The sequence below is a fragment of the Bactrocera oleae genome, chromosome 6, assembly GCF_042242935.1.
Source record: "Bactrocera oleae isolate idBacOlea1 chromosome 6, idBacOlea1, whole genome shotgun sequence".
Classification (NCBI taxonomy): Eukaryota; Metazoa; Arthropoda; class Insecta; order Diptera; family Tephritidae; genus Bactrocera; species Bactrocera oleae.
In genome coordinates, this window is record NC_091540.1 from 1,781,061 (window position 1) to 1,795,926 (window position 14,866).

Here is a 14,866-nt window from a genome sequence, read left to right on the forward strand (position 1 = left end):
AGCGTGCATACACACACACACACACACACTCGTATGGCAATATATTTGCATATATGATAAATGTAAGTGTTTAGGAGCTATGTGAGTACACATGCTTGATTTATGCGAATGCACGGCTAATAAATGCAAACACAACTTGCCACTTTGCATATTGCTATGTAATTTGAGTTATGCTGTTTTCCTTATTTACGGACTTTTGATTGTTTCATATGTAATTTGCTCTTCTTTGATTTTAAACGGCACATTAACTTTTGAATTGCAATTTTTTTAATAGCATACGAGTATATCGTTTATCGATTATTTGTTATCGGTGATTATTATCTATATAATAAATATATTTATATATGACCATTCTCTATAGCATAAATACTGTTAAATAACATTTTAGAGTTATTATTGGTTCTATAACTCTTTATATATAATATTATGCTAAGTTCTCCAATAGTTTTAATTATCAAAATATTTATATACATTTTTTTTATATAATATTTTAGTTTCATATGAAAAAAGGGGTGGTTATTCTTTAAGAAAAAATTATAATAAATAATAAAATATAAATTTGTTTCTAATTTTGAGAAAGCTCGGAGGAATAATTTTTATAGCAAAAATGTTACGCAAAATTTTGTAAAATAAATATATTAGAATTTTTGTACAAATTTTTTTTTGTTCCAAATTTTTTTCGAAACATTTTTGCATAAATGTTTATTTTCCAAATTTTTTTTTTCGAAAAATTTGTGTCTTTCAGCAATGCGCCATTAACTGCTACCGCCAATAATTCGTGGCAGCCTCCAAAACAGTGACGCAATTCTGCACATTTGACCTACTATCCTTGATCTCGCGCGCACATTGATAGCCACAACATGAAAAGCTAACAGTTACAGCTATGTATCTAAATGGCAAGACAACTTCAAAAATAGCAACAGCAGTCGGCGTTAAATGAGCAACATTTAAAAGGGGAAGAGCAGGGGTGTGCAGAGCAATAGCAAAAGCTGTGCAAACCTTGCGCTCAGCTGTTCAAATGTTTAATTTCATTATGAACGGACGCTTGGCCGCAGACAACAAAAGCTAATGGAGCGTAAATTTGTTGTTATTAACATTTGTGGAGGCAACTGGCATGATTGTTCGCTGTGGCTGCAGGCAGCGGCACGAACTATGCAGCAACCACTCCTTAACAGCGAGAAGAATGAGTAGAAGAAGAAGAAGAAGAAGAAAAAACAATTTTTATTAATAAAAAAGTAGAAAAAAGTTGGTAACTAATTTCATGATTGCTGTTGTTGGTAAGTAACATTTGATACACGCTTACTGCCACAGTAACATGTGCTGCTGATTTCCTTTGTTGTTGTTGTTTGCCATATTTTTCTATCACGCGCTGACAATGATGTATAAGCATGCATAAGCATTTGTTGGCATTAGCCGCTAGCTAGCTAGCGCACGTGAATCGCTCGTTCGATTGGCCGCTTTGCTAGCGGGCGCGCAAGCTTTAAGCAGCTGAGCAGCGGGGCAGCTGTCGCCGTTAACCTTGAAATGTAGTAGCATCATTAATTCCATTACAGCATAACACTTGGTGGATTTGCTGTCATTTGCTATTTTATAATGTAGTTTTTTGCAGCTCGTGAAGCTGAAGCGCAATAATGGTAGTAATAAAGTAATAACAATAACAGCTTGCAATGCAATTGCATTATATGATCTGCGTTCTGCAGCGTTGTTGGCATTTAAAGTGGCATTAGAACAATATAAGATATGAGTTAGCGATTTTTTTTCGAATTTTTTATTGTTGTATTTTTTGTAGTTATGCTGTTAATCTGCTGTTAGTGTTAGGAGTGCGGTTTTTACGGTTTTTGCTAATGAAGCATGAAAATTAAATTGTTGGAATAATTACAACAATAGATAAAATTGTAAAAAAATACAACAAAAACAACAAAAAATTATGAAATGGTCGGCTTATGTGAGGAAAAATTTCGAAGGAGGAGAGAATATAAAATGAAAAAAAGTGAAATTAAGGTGTGATGGGACTAAAAGAATCAGTATCTCTTTTTTCTAACCATGTTAATAATAAGATAAGGAAGAAAATTAAGCTTTGGACTAAGGGTGTCATTCTGAGTTGCCTTTTGTAAAAAAGATTTAGTTAAAGCTGTTTTATTTTCAAAATAATATTACAGAATATACATTCAGTATATCGTGAACTTAAATTTGATATAAGTGTCTAAAATATTCAGGGTTGCATTTTATAGCTGTATGCACTGAGAGAAGTTTTAATCTTTAAAGTAATGGAAAATCTCATGAAAATTATTATATATCTACTGATGTATATCACTTTTTATATAGTATTGACTGCTCCAACCTAATCTAGCATAGTTGCAGCATTAAACTTCCTTCAATAAAACAATCGGACTGTAATCATTGTTAAAGTAAAGTGACGGCCACAAATATTTTCTCAGCCGCAAGTTACTTCAAAGGAAATCTTGCCGTCTTGGAATTTATCTTTGCGGTATACATACATACAAGTATGTTATTGTTGTAATTAGTAAGAATATTTTTATCACATAAATGCTAAAAGATTTCCGTAATAGCTGCGCATTGTTGTAATTTATTGTTTAACTTGTTTTTTTTTTTTTTTTAATTTTTCATGTATTAGGAACATGCATGTATTTATAGATTCAAGTAGTTTTGTTGTTATTATTTAACTAATTAAAAAACCATTACAACGCTTTGTACAGGATTTTCGCAAATCATGTCTCTTTTATAGCATTTTTCAATATAATTTCCGATTTTTTTATGATTGTAGTGATTGAATGCGCCGTTTCGAGGCAGACAATAAAGTGTTTGCGTTACATTTTGTTGACTATTTTGATGCTTTGATAAGTTGCCGCATGTTGTTGGATATGCGCTGTTGGAGTAGTAGCTTCAGTGGGGCAGTATTTTACAGCAGTTGAATGCTGTTTTTGTTTTTAAGACAAAAGAAATGACAAAGATGATGAAAAATGAGAGTGAAAGTGAGAAGGGCATACTAATGGTTGAAAACTTAAAAGTTGAGTTGTCTTTAATTAAAAATGAGTTAACTCAGTTAATAATTAATACAGCAATAATAATTATACAACAATTATAATAGTTAAGTCATTTATAAAGTATTTAATAAAATGTCATGCAAAAACATGGAATTTATTTCAATTTCAAGTTAATTAATATAATTTCTTACTTTTGATTAATTAAGAAGTTATTTGAACATGGAATTGAATTATTGATTGTGTGGGTAAAAGTTATGTGATTAATAGTGGTAAGCCCAAATCGATTGGCGTAAGATATTACTAATAACAAAAATCTTCAATATATTTATTAATTATTTACAACTTTATTTGATTGCATTAATTTTTAAGACTAATTGTTAGTCACATTTTACTTTTCAAGTCACAAATGCAGTCATTTTTCAAAACAGTTAAATCAGATGTTAATTGTTAATTGAAAACAAATAAATTCTAAAACTAATTTCATTGAGTGGAAATCATTTTTGAATTGAATGCATAAGTTAAGTCAGGTGACTTAAATGAATGAATACTAATAAAAATGTTGCTTATTTTTATAAATTTTAAACCAACATATTCGATTGAATTGATTTGAAATATTAGTTGTTAATTATGTTTTAATCTTTTAATTATTAATTAATATATTAATTTTTTATTTTACTTGTAAGATTTCTGTTAGTCACTGAATTATCTAAATTGGCTGAATTAATTTTTCAAAACAGTTAAGTAATTTCTTTGTCATAAATTCAAATACATTTGATGTGATTTCTTTTATGTGCTTAAAAATATTTAGTTTAGTAAAACAAACAACCAAAGTTCATTATTTGATTTTTTAGTCACCGATTAAGTCTCGCATTTAGTTGATAAGCCTTTTGGACTTATGCACTACAAGTAAAATTAATGACCAAAGTAAATTTACAAAAACTGCAGATAGATAAGAATTATAGTGAGAACAAACGCTAAGGTAGTTAAAAAATACCCGATAGGTATCAGTAGAAACTATAAGACGTATTTTCTCATGCAAAGGTTTGACCAAGTAATCACGTCTGCGCACACACATACACATTTTGAAGCAATTATAAAATTAATGCAATGTTCCGCTTCATGCGCCATCACAACTTTAATCTAATAATAGTTGTGCATACGCCATGTACGAGTATGTACCTGCATTAACACATATACTATCTTTACGACGACTCATGGCAGATGCGAATGAATGCTACAAATGTGCGACGATCTTTAAAATTTATCATCATTTTATACTTATGCTAATGTATATTATGGCATAAGAATTACCCGCTGCAATATTTATTACAAACACACACATTTACATATACATATGTAAATATATAGAGAGCATGTGAATGACAGAGTAACGAGACAGACGTACAGGCCACCAGTTGTAATCAGCCAAGCCAAGCAGTTGGCGTTGCGGTTGTGGTTGGCAGCTAAGCTAAGCAACGACGCAACAGCTTGGCCTTGAAGTTTCGCAATAATCTTTTTTTGCTTTATACTTAAGTGTGTTATTTATATTTTTTTCTTTTTGCAATGCAATTGCAAGTTCCTTTGCAGCAATAAATGCAAAAGACAGCAAGCATAAATTATATAGTTGTGAATATGTAGGGAAAAAGAAAAAAATGCAAAAAGCGCATTTTGCGTCATTTTAAATTGCCAAGCGGGTGGTGCTAAGCTTACGATAATGAGCGGCAACTGTAGGATACTGGTTTAAATATACCCGCATTTAAGAAAAAGTTGTAATGAAGTAAATAATAAGTAAATGTATATTAGTATGTGTGAATGTGTTATGCAGTAAATGCCATAAAATCTAATATTGCTTATAAAATTTATGTTAAAATAGTGTCACCGAAGATTAAAGCTGCAAATGTGCTTTATTGCTTGTTATAAATGACTGAGGCAGCGGGTTAAATGGTGCAATTTTAAATATATTTTGAGCTCATACAACAATGAAGGTGTGACTGCATGTAAATGAAAGCTGACTTGCTGTTAATTTAGTTATATAAACATATATATACACTTAAATATCGAATTTATATATATATTTTTTTCTTTCACACTTTAGAAGAGTTCATTATTATTTCTTGAGGGGCACACCTGGTGTAGTATTAAAAATAAAAATTAATTTTCATATTTCGATATTTTTTAATGCGTTTTTTTAAACTACATTTTTAAAATTTGCGTGAGTAATTAAACGAAAACAAATTAATTGGTTACTATTAGATCAAAAATGAATTTTGGTAGCCAAAAACGACCAAAACCTTGGGTAAAATTAAATTGCTAATTTTTGATTTGTTTTCGACCATATGTCATTGAAAGGTCAATACCGTCTATTAAAAAATCTGTGTTTTTTTGGTCTGTATATTTCTAAAATATGTATAAATATACTCTAAAATTTAAAACAATTGATAAATTTGTTTTTTTGTTAATTCTCACAAATCGCCTTGGTTTTAGGCTGCCACATTAGTTGTGCGCCTTAAGTCTTTTATACACAAAACACCTATGCGAGGACTATTTTTATATTATTTCTTTCATTATATTAAATTTTGTATTTCTATTTTGGTTCTCAGTTTTCTTAAAATTTACAACTAAAACAATTTTCCATTAAAATTTTTGCTTTTTTAAGCATTTCTGCCTCATTGTTGCTTTACGTTTTATTTAATTGATTAATTGATTGTTTTCTCTCGTATATATTTAATAGTAATAATATAAAGCTTTTAATGGCTAAGTTCATTACTTTTAAAGTGGCACGTGCCTTATTCGTAGTCAATTAAGTGACTACAACTAAATTTGCATAATGTCCGCTAGTGTTTAGTAAATATAATATGTCAGAAAATAAATATTTATGAGGGATAATAAAAATCTTAACCTAACAGATGAAGTGGTTAACGAAAGTTTGCCATTAGTTTTATTTAATTTCATCTGTTTCATTAGATTTGCAAAGATATTATCATAATTATTGCTGTAGCGTAGTAATTTTTTCTAATAAGCCATCCCCTAGAAGAAATTAATGAATTAATTATACACGAAAGCTCCTCAAAGTTCAACATTAACATAATCCTGAAAGCTCCAAAAAGTAAGCAAAAAGCACAGCAGCATACAAGTAGTTTTGTATACTTTTAAGGGTTAATAATCGTAAAAGTTTCTTAATTTAAGATTTCATTAGAATATTTTTGTATACCCAACCATTACCATAAAATTACACTAAGCGATGGACATAAGCAACATGTTCTTAATCATGAAAGCTCACCATAACTATGAAAGTTCCACAAATCACGTTAAAATTATTAATATGCGTAAATCTTAAAACGCTTGGATCTGAATAGTACAAAGAGTGATCTTATAGAAATTATTAAAATTAATCACACAATTTGAAAAACTGCTAAAGCACGGTCTAAATAATTAAGCTTTATGCCCTGAAAAATTAAAGCTCAACATTATTAAGAAAGTTGCCTGGGCTAAATTCTCCTTAAACCCCACCATAATTCTGAAAGTTCCACAATTCGCGTAAAAAGCGCAATTCCTTAAAAAGCTTCTATCTGAGTAATACTACGAGCGTCCGAAAATGTCGCTTATTATGAAAAGTTTTAAAAACAATATTTATTGGCAAAAATTATAAAATTTATTTAACGAAATTTATAAATTATAAAGGGAAGTTTTCGAAATTTGTTTTCCTTAAATTTTTTGAATGAGAAGCTTTGTAGATTTTACAACCGACATAAGTTTTCCACGTGTGTCATTAAATTTTGTACCCTATTAAAGTAAGAAATCCTTACTTTAAGTGAGTTCTCGGTAAGAAGGTCATAAACAAAGGAATTGGAATCGAGATTTGCGAGAGAATAAAGTGTGTTCCTTTTTATTGTATAAAATTTGGTGGGAGGTTGGTATAGAGACTAAATATAATATATTTGCAGAAAGAAAAGCAGAAGCCTTCTTTCATAAGGAGGAACCAGTTGATCATTAAGCCTTAAAAACGAAAATTCGATTAGGCTCACTTCAAAATATATGTATACGATATTAAAGTATAGAAATATATTCGAGAATATTAAAGTACATTAAAAAGCAATGAAAATTATTTTTTAAATAAAAATATGGCGTGCTCTATATTTTCTTGAGAATTTTCCTAACAACCCTCATAAATTCCACTGTAATAAATAACACACCGTTAGTTCCAGTTACAGCCAGTCGAGCGTTGTATTGAACACCACTTCAACCAGCGACAACTGCCACAAATTTTTTGTCAACTGTCAAATCAACCAACAGTACAGTTATGAGATCTGACAGCAGTGTAACCATAAGAGTATGTTTGTATATTAAAAATCAACAAAAACAAGCAACAACTGAAAAACTTTTGGAGAAGTCGAAAATTATTTTCTATACATACTATGTACGTCGTTGTGTCTCAGTGTATTGTTAGATAGTCGCATGGATTTTGGCGAGCAGCTGGCCACCAAATCACAAACATAAATGACAAATTACGACAGCAACAGCAACAAAAAAAGCAATACAACAAATCAATGAATATATGCATGAATAAGCGAGTGAGTAGACTGGTCGGGCAGACTGAACGCATGTCAGCGCGAAGTACTTTGACCGCAAGCCAGTAAGCAAAAGTGTTGCCATTTAAGTGTCAAACAGACAAACAATGCGACAAGTAGAAAAAACTTTTGCAGTGATAAATAAAAAAGTAGTACAACCAAAAATGGCAAAACAATTGATGCATGCCACAATAAATAATAACTACATAGATATTGCAACAAAAAATGCGCAAAAAATGCTATGATGCAATGTGATCGCCATATAGATCGATTGCTTAATGAGTAATGCGTGCGCTTGATCGATAGATGTTATGTTAGCTACTGAATGACAGACAGACAGATACGGAGGTGCCAAGTAAATTTTTAGAAATGCGGGAAGTGGACTGAAAATGATTGAAACAGAAAAGAATGTCGTAGCAAACAATTAAAATTGGAGTGATATTGATATATGGTATATACGTATATATTTATAGCTATGTATGTAGTTATATATGTACTCATGCATATATGCTATACATTTTCATGTATATAAGAATATATATTTTTTACTGCAATTTATGTTATTTAAAGTATGCCTTTCTCAGCTTTCTATATAGAAAAAACATTGTTTTAGCTCATTTGTAATTAGACACCGTTAATTGGCCGCTTAAACGGTCATAAACACAGCCGCCAAACTAAATTTGGTATTAAATGAATGTGTGAAAAGATCGCGAAAATTGGCATTTATGGTGTGGCATGCATACTCTGAATGCCACATGCGCAAACTTAGCACACACACAGAAATATATATGCGTTTGGCCTTATATATGTATAGATTTGATTACACATATATATACTTGTATATATATAAAGCAGATCTAAACATGTCTGTTGTCCATTTCTGGCGTTGGTCATTGGCGACGAAAAATCATTTCATTCAAAACAAAGCGCTTCAATGTGTAAAACAGGCAGCCACGACTAGCCATAACGATCAAATTTATATATACATAGATAGATGTACCTATATGCTATATACACGCATGTATATATCTTTTGCACTTTTATAGACTTTTTGCCAATTTTGGCAGACGTCAAGTTCAATGTGTGACCAAATGTGTAAAGCAAGTGTTGCAAGGACGTTGCCAAATTTGTGGCATTAATTACAAGTTAACGGTTATGTTGCAAGGAAGTGACTAGTGATTTTTTAGCAGCATTATTTAAAGGTTAAAATGCAGGCAAATTGTTCATTAAGCTTCCGTGGTGAATTTTTAAGAAATTGTGGAATTTCAAATGTAGATACGTTTATTTAGTTTGAATCAAGTTACCGTTAGTTTTAACATTTTAATTTCTGAAAAAACAAGATTTTTTACTATTTATTTTCGAAAATGATAATTTTGAAGAACATTTTTCAACAAACAAAAAAATTTTAGTATTTAGTAGTAACCAAGCTACCGTTAATTTTTACATTCTGAAATTATATATTTGGCGAACATTTTACATTTTTGAACAAAAAGCAATTTAGTTATATTTAGTTGTAATTTTCTAAGAAATATAATATTAATCGTGGTATATTTCATAAATGTATGTATGTTTGTAAAAAATTTTAAATTAATCAACCCAATGCTCTTAGTAATTCATCAAGCATTTCCATTAAAATTTCTTTTTATTAGTCATTTCTCCTTTTTATGAGTAATAAATCTTTTAACATATGCAAAATTACCATAAATCTTTCGCAGTATTTCGCAATACCTTGTAAACTGTCACTTTCAACAGATTGTCGCTACCAAGAAAAATAAAAATTAATTGTCGACTAATTTTTTGCAATTTTGTTCTTGTTTTAAGCTTAACAACTTGTTGCCGTTGTCTGTTCATCATTGTTTGTCGTTGTAAGACAACAAAGAACTTTCTTTGCACTAAGCCGTTTTTACGCCGAATGCGCTGAAAACCGGATGTAAAAGTGTCATTAAACGCCACATAACGGTTAATTAATTACAAATGCGTGCAAGAGCAAACAGTGAGCTAATTAAAAGTTTCAATAAAGGCATGTTGCGAAATAAAAAAGGAAAAGAAAGGCACGTGACTTATATTTTTTTGTGTGTTGCAATTTAATTATTTTACAATTTTGCTGCAAATTTTAATTTAATACATTTTTAACTAAAAAAAAAAATCATTAAAAATTAAAATTTTACATTTTGCGATTTTTTTTATTAAATTTTTAATAAAAAAATTAATGACATATTTCATTTAAATATTTTTTTTATTGAAAATCAAAATTTAAAATTTTGCGATGTTTCTTATAAAATGTTTTGTTTTCCTAAATTTTTAATAAAAAAGTTAATGATTAATTTGATTTAAATATTTTTATTATTTATTATTTTTTTCTTCATAATAAATTTGACATATTTTTTTTTGAAAATTAGAAGTTTAAAAAACGCCAAAAAATATTTTAAGTTTAAAAATTTGTTAAAGTTCAGGAAAAAAATATTTTGTCTTAAAATATTAATATGATTTTATTTATTCAAAATTTATATGTACATAGTGTACTATATCCTATAAGCAGAATAAGAAAAATTTAATTCTTTAATATTAAAAAAAATTATATATTTTCCATTGCAAATTTATCATAGGCATATTCTTTATATTAATATTGCAAAAACTTTTCCTTTGTAACGTTAAAATGTTTTACGTTTATATGAGAAGAAATTAAAAGTTCTCAAAATAAAAGTCAAAATTTTAATATTTCTAATAAAAATTTTAAGTACATACAAACATAACATAAATTTGTATATATTTTTGATCTAACAATTTCTCAACTAGTCTGTCAATTTGATCTACTAAATCATATACAACCACGAATCTTTACTAAAATATTTACTTCACCGTGTTATTTATTGCTGTTATTTAAATTCCGTACGTGTCTGGTGTTTTAGAAAACGCTTATTTGTTTATTATCCATACACACTTATGTATATATGGTTGTGTATTTTAAGTTTATATACTTTTTGTGCAGTCATGTTTTGTATCAAAATTAAAAAAAAAAGAAACCAGTCATCACATCAGCGCATGCACATACATACATATATTTTATAAACTTGCGGTTTTTTCAAAAGTCGATTAACTCAATTAAATCGCGCATGCTGTGATGTCACAATGAATCACAAATTTTCGGCTGTTTTGACGCTACAGACAGCTGGCGAGAGCAACGTGTACGCAACAACTGCTAGTTAGCATATAAACATGTATGTGTTTGTGTATGTATGTGAGCACGAAATAAAAAAGCCAAAATAAATATATATTTTTTATTTTGTTGAGGTAGTCAAACGTTTTCGTGAAATTTTATTGTATTTACATATGGGTTTATTGAACTTGTGTATGAATAAATTATTTTTCAAAGAGAGCGAAAATTTAAGAAACTCTAATGTGTATGTAAGTATTTCTTCGCAAATGACAGAATTTGGTATATAATATTATTTCACAATAATTGAAGTGTGGGCAGCAGAAGAGAAAGTTTTATTGAATTTGTAAGATCTGACTCACTGCTATGAATCAAAGTGTTTAATTGTTGCAGAAATATCTAAAATTCAAATTATTAGTAATTTCAAAATTTGTTCAAAAATCATTAAGTTACGATTATTTAGTGAGGAGAAAAACCAATCAATATATAAGTTACCAGTTTTTTTTTTACCACTTTCCGCCAAAATGTAGGCTACACTTTTTAAAATTTACTTCTTACACAAAAATCTAAATTTTTAATGATATTTGATGCATAATTTTTAATTTTTATCTTAAAAAAAAACATTTTACAAAATTACAATACTAATGTAATATATAATATTACGATATTTGATTTTCAATGAAAAAGACAATATTTTTAAATTTTAAGGTTATCGCTTAAATGTAGGCAACGTTTTTCAAATTTCATTTATGATATATCTATAAAAGTCTTTACTTTTTGGTTACGTTTGCAGTTTTAGTATATTGATTAGGAAAAATATTAATTAATATATTTTTAAATGTTAAAAAAACCAAATTTTGAATACAAAACAAGGTTTGTCTACACATTTTCTTCAATTGCAACAGCAACACTCTAACAAAAGCACAAACATTTTAATTGTTTGTCTTTTAATATGAATATTTTTCGTTAATACAGCTGGACTTCTGACTTATGGTTTATGCTTAAGTTGCTTGCCACAAAGGAAATAAATATATTATTGCACAATGAAATTCGCTACAATTGCCACAAAAGCATTCTTCATAAAATTTATGACGTTGCATATGATAAGCTACTATAATTAGCTTTTAAAAAGTAGAACAAAGCAAAAAAATCTACATGTTGCTTGTACTGGCTGCCGAGTTGCAATAAAAATACTTATATATGCAGGTATGTAGAAATTGTATAGAGTTAAATGTGCAGTGAAGAAATATGTTATATAAGTACATAAATATGTACATAAAAAGTACATAAGCACATTATGTATTATAAATCTGTGAAAGAAGTAATATTCTTCCTAAGCAATTGCGAATCACAAGTAGCTGCAACTTGTAAGAAGTACTGCCGCAGCCTTGCCTCAGTGCATTCATACAATACTTGTGATGAATTATGAACTTATGTGATGAGTTCATAAAATATTATATACATATATACAAATACTTATAGTACAAATGACTATATGGTCTACTACATATGCGTAAGTAGCTATTGCGCTCACATATTAGCGTCAAGTATTTTAAGTACTATTTTTTCAAGTTGCAACCTTGACGTGTGTCGTAACATCAACAACAACATTGTTGCAAATTGATAGAATAATATTTTTGCTTTGTTTCTGCACTTCAAATTGCGAAGATGCGTTGCAAATTATGTGATGAAGTTTCAAAGCTTCTTTTTTAGTACTTTTTTATTTCTATGAATTTTCTACAAATCCCAGTGGAAACATGCTTTTTGCTTGCAACGCCGTTTGCCGCACAACGTTTTGTTAGCTGTCAATTGTTACTAAATGCTCTTTAATTGCAACAATTAAGAAGCTATTTAAAAAATCATAAATACTTTATATGTGTTGGAGTAAAATTGCGTATATAAGTTGTACGAAATAAATATCGAAAAAATACTAAGCAAAAAAAAAAAAATTTGTAATAGTAATAAAAAAAATTAATAAACAAATATATAAAAATAAACAAGAATTGCAAATATTATAAAAATATGTGCGATGGTAGGTGTTCTAATGACATTAATGTTGAGGGTTATGGGAAAAAATAATTGTTAGGATTACAAAATTTTCTTGTACTTTTTGAGTTTTTGTGTTTAGCAGAAGCGGTATTTGTAGGCCACAAAACATAAAGTGGGATTTTACGAGCCCTTATAATGGCTTTCTACACATATATATGTTTTTTTTACCAAAAATTGTGGGTGCTTCTTTCATTTCAAAATGTTTAATATGGTATATAACATGATCTGGATTCACGACTAGGGAGTAGTGAATAGCGTAGAGTCATGAAAAGCATTATTTCGACTTTCTTTGGTTAAAACAGAGAGCAGTTTTAGCAGTTTGCGCCCAAATGTAGGCAACATTTTTAATAAGAGTGCAAAATATCCGAGTAAAATCAGCAATTTAATATTAATTATATAAGTTTAAGATTGCGGATTGAAAAAGTAAAGGTAAGGTTATGTAAAAAATCAATTTATAGTTTCTGCTTTAAAAAAAAGTGTTGTTTTTGTTATGACTGAAGGTAGGTAAAATTTTGTAAAATTGTTTGGTGAGAATTTCGAATGCTGACAGCAATGGTGGAAAATATATAGTGTATAAATAAGAATATATATAAATATTTGTAGTTTTTGACATTTCTGGCTCAATATTGTTTAATTTTATAAAAATTAAAAAAAAATTTAAAACATACATTTATATTATTTTACTTTTGTCAACATACAAATCACGTTGTGTATTGTGGGTTGCTAGAAATATTTTTTTCAAAGTGTCTTATATTATATACATTTTACATTGACTTATATTTTTAACGCCAGATTATAGGCTATCTTTTTATTAAATTGTTAGCATTTGAATTTGCTTACTGTTATTTATTATTCAAAATTTTATTTGTATTGATTTTTAAATTTCTTTCTTTACTTATTTTATTACTTTTTTTAAATTTAATTTTTAATTTTTTTTTTTAATTTTTTTTTAAATTTATTTTTAATAATAGAAAGTATCAAGGTTTTTTGACCATATAAGTAAAATTTACTCATAAGATTATTTCTTTAAATTGACGTCTTACTCAACAATAATTTTGGTTTTATTATTAACCTTTCTAATATATAATTAAATATTTTTTGAAATAATTTAAATATTGTCTTTTAATTTTAGTTATTTTTTTTCTTTTTGAGTCAACTTTAAGATTTATACCCAATTAACTAAGACACAATTCCTTTATCAGCGCTGCTCGCTGTGATTAGGTACTATATACACTTAAATTACACCATCTTCTATTCACATCTACGAGTATTTACTTTGCAATTCAATTCATTAATACAAATCTACTTGCGCAAGCTAGTGTCGACGCGCGGTCGTGCGATTGACGCGTTGTCCGTACGGCTAGTCATAAGGAAAATATATAGTATATTAAACTGATTGATAGAATTATGAGCAGCGCGCGGCTGCTATCGCTTATGAACGCTTAGCTCGACAGCTAGTTGGCGTTGGTGGCCGTAAGCGCTCAGCACCTTCACTTTGCGCGCGATAATGCGATTAGTTGCAGCTACCGCAATGCAGTTAGTGTTTTATTTTAGCGATGATAGATTGATAATAAATAAATACATACTCATATATATACATACAAGTGTATATGAAGTACTAAGCAACGACAATTACTGCGTTAGCCCTATACTTATATATACATACATCTGTATGCGTTTTATTATTTTTTTATTTGTAATTATTAATTTTGTCGCAAAGCGCCGATGCGTAACATAGCTATGTGTAATGTCAAGTTCAGTGTCTCAATAATAATAGCGCATTTATTGCTTTCAGCACCCACAGACAGCCGATTATCAAGGCCAGCTAAAGCAAAATCAATTACATATATTTTGCTGCAAATTAGTCAGCTCAGACATATACTAAGTAATGTACAAATATGGAAGTAGAGTCAAAGTAGCGATAATGAGTATGACTTGGAGGTCCCATTCGTAGACATTCATACGAGAAGCTTCGCGAATATTCGCGTAGCTTGTGGCTTTTGATTGCGTTCCGCTCAGCACGTGCACTAATTTGAGTGCAATTTTGGTTCTTTTTTTTAATTTATATAATATTACTTACGTGTTTTAAT

The 14,866-nt window shown here is 29.0% G+C and overlaps 1 protein-coding gene across 4 annotated transcripts in view; it reads right to left on the reverse strand.

Moving 5' to 3' along the window:
* Window positions 1-14,866, reverse strand: part of hid (head involution defective) — a 38,941-nt gene that overhangs the window by 9,924 nt on the left and 14,151 nt on the right. The gene's annotated exons all lie outside the window — the stretch shown is intronic.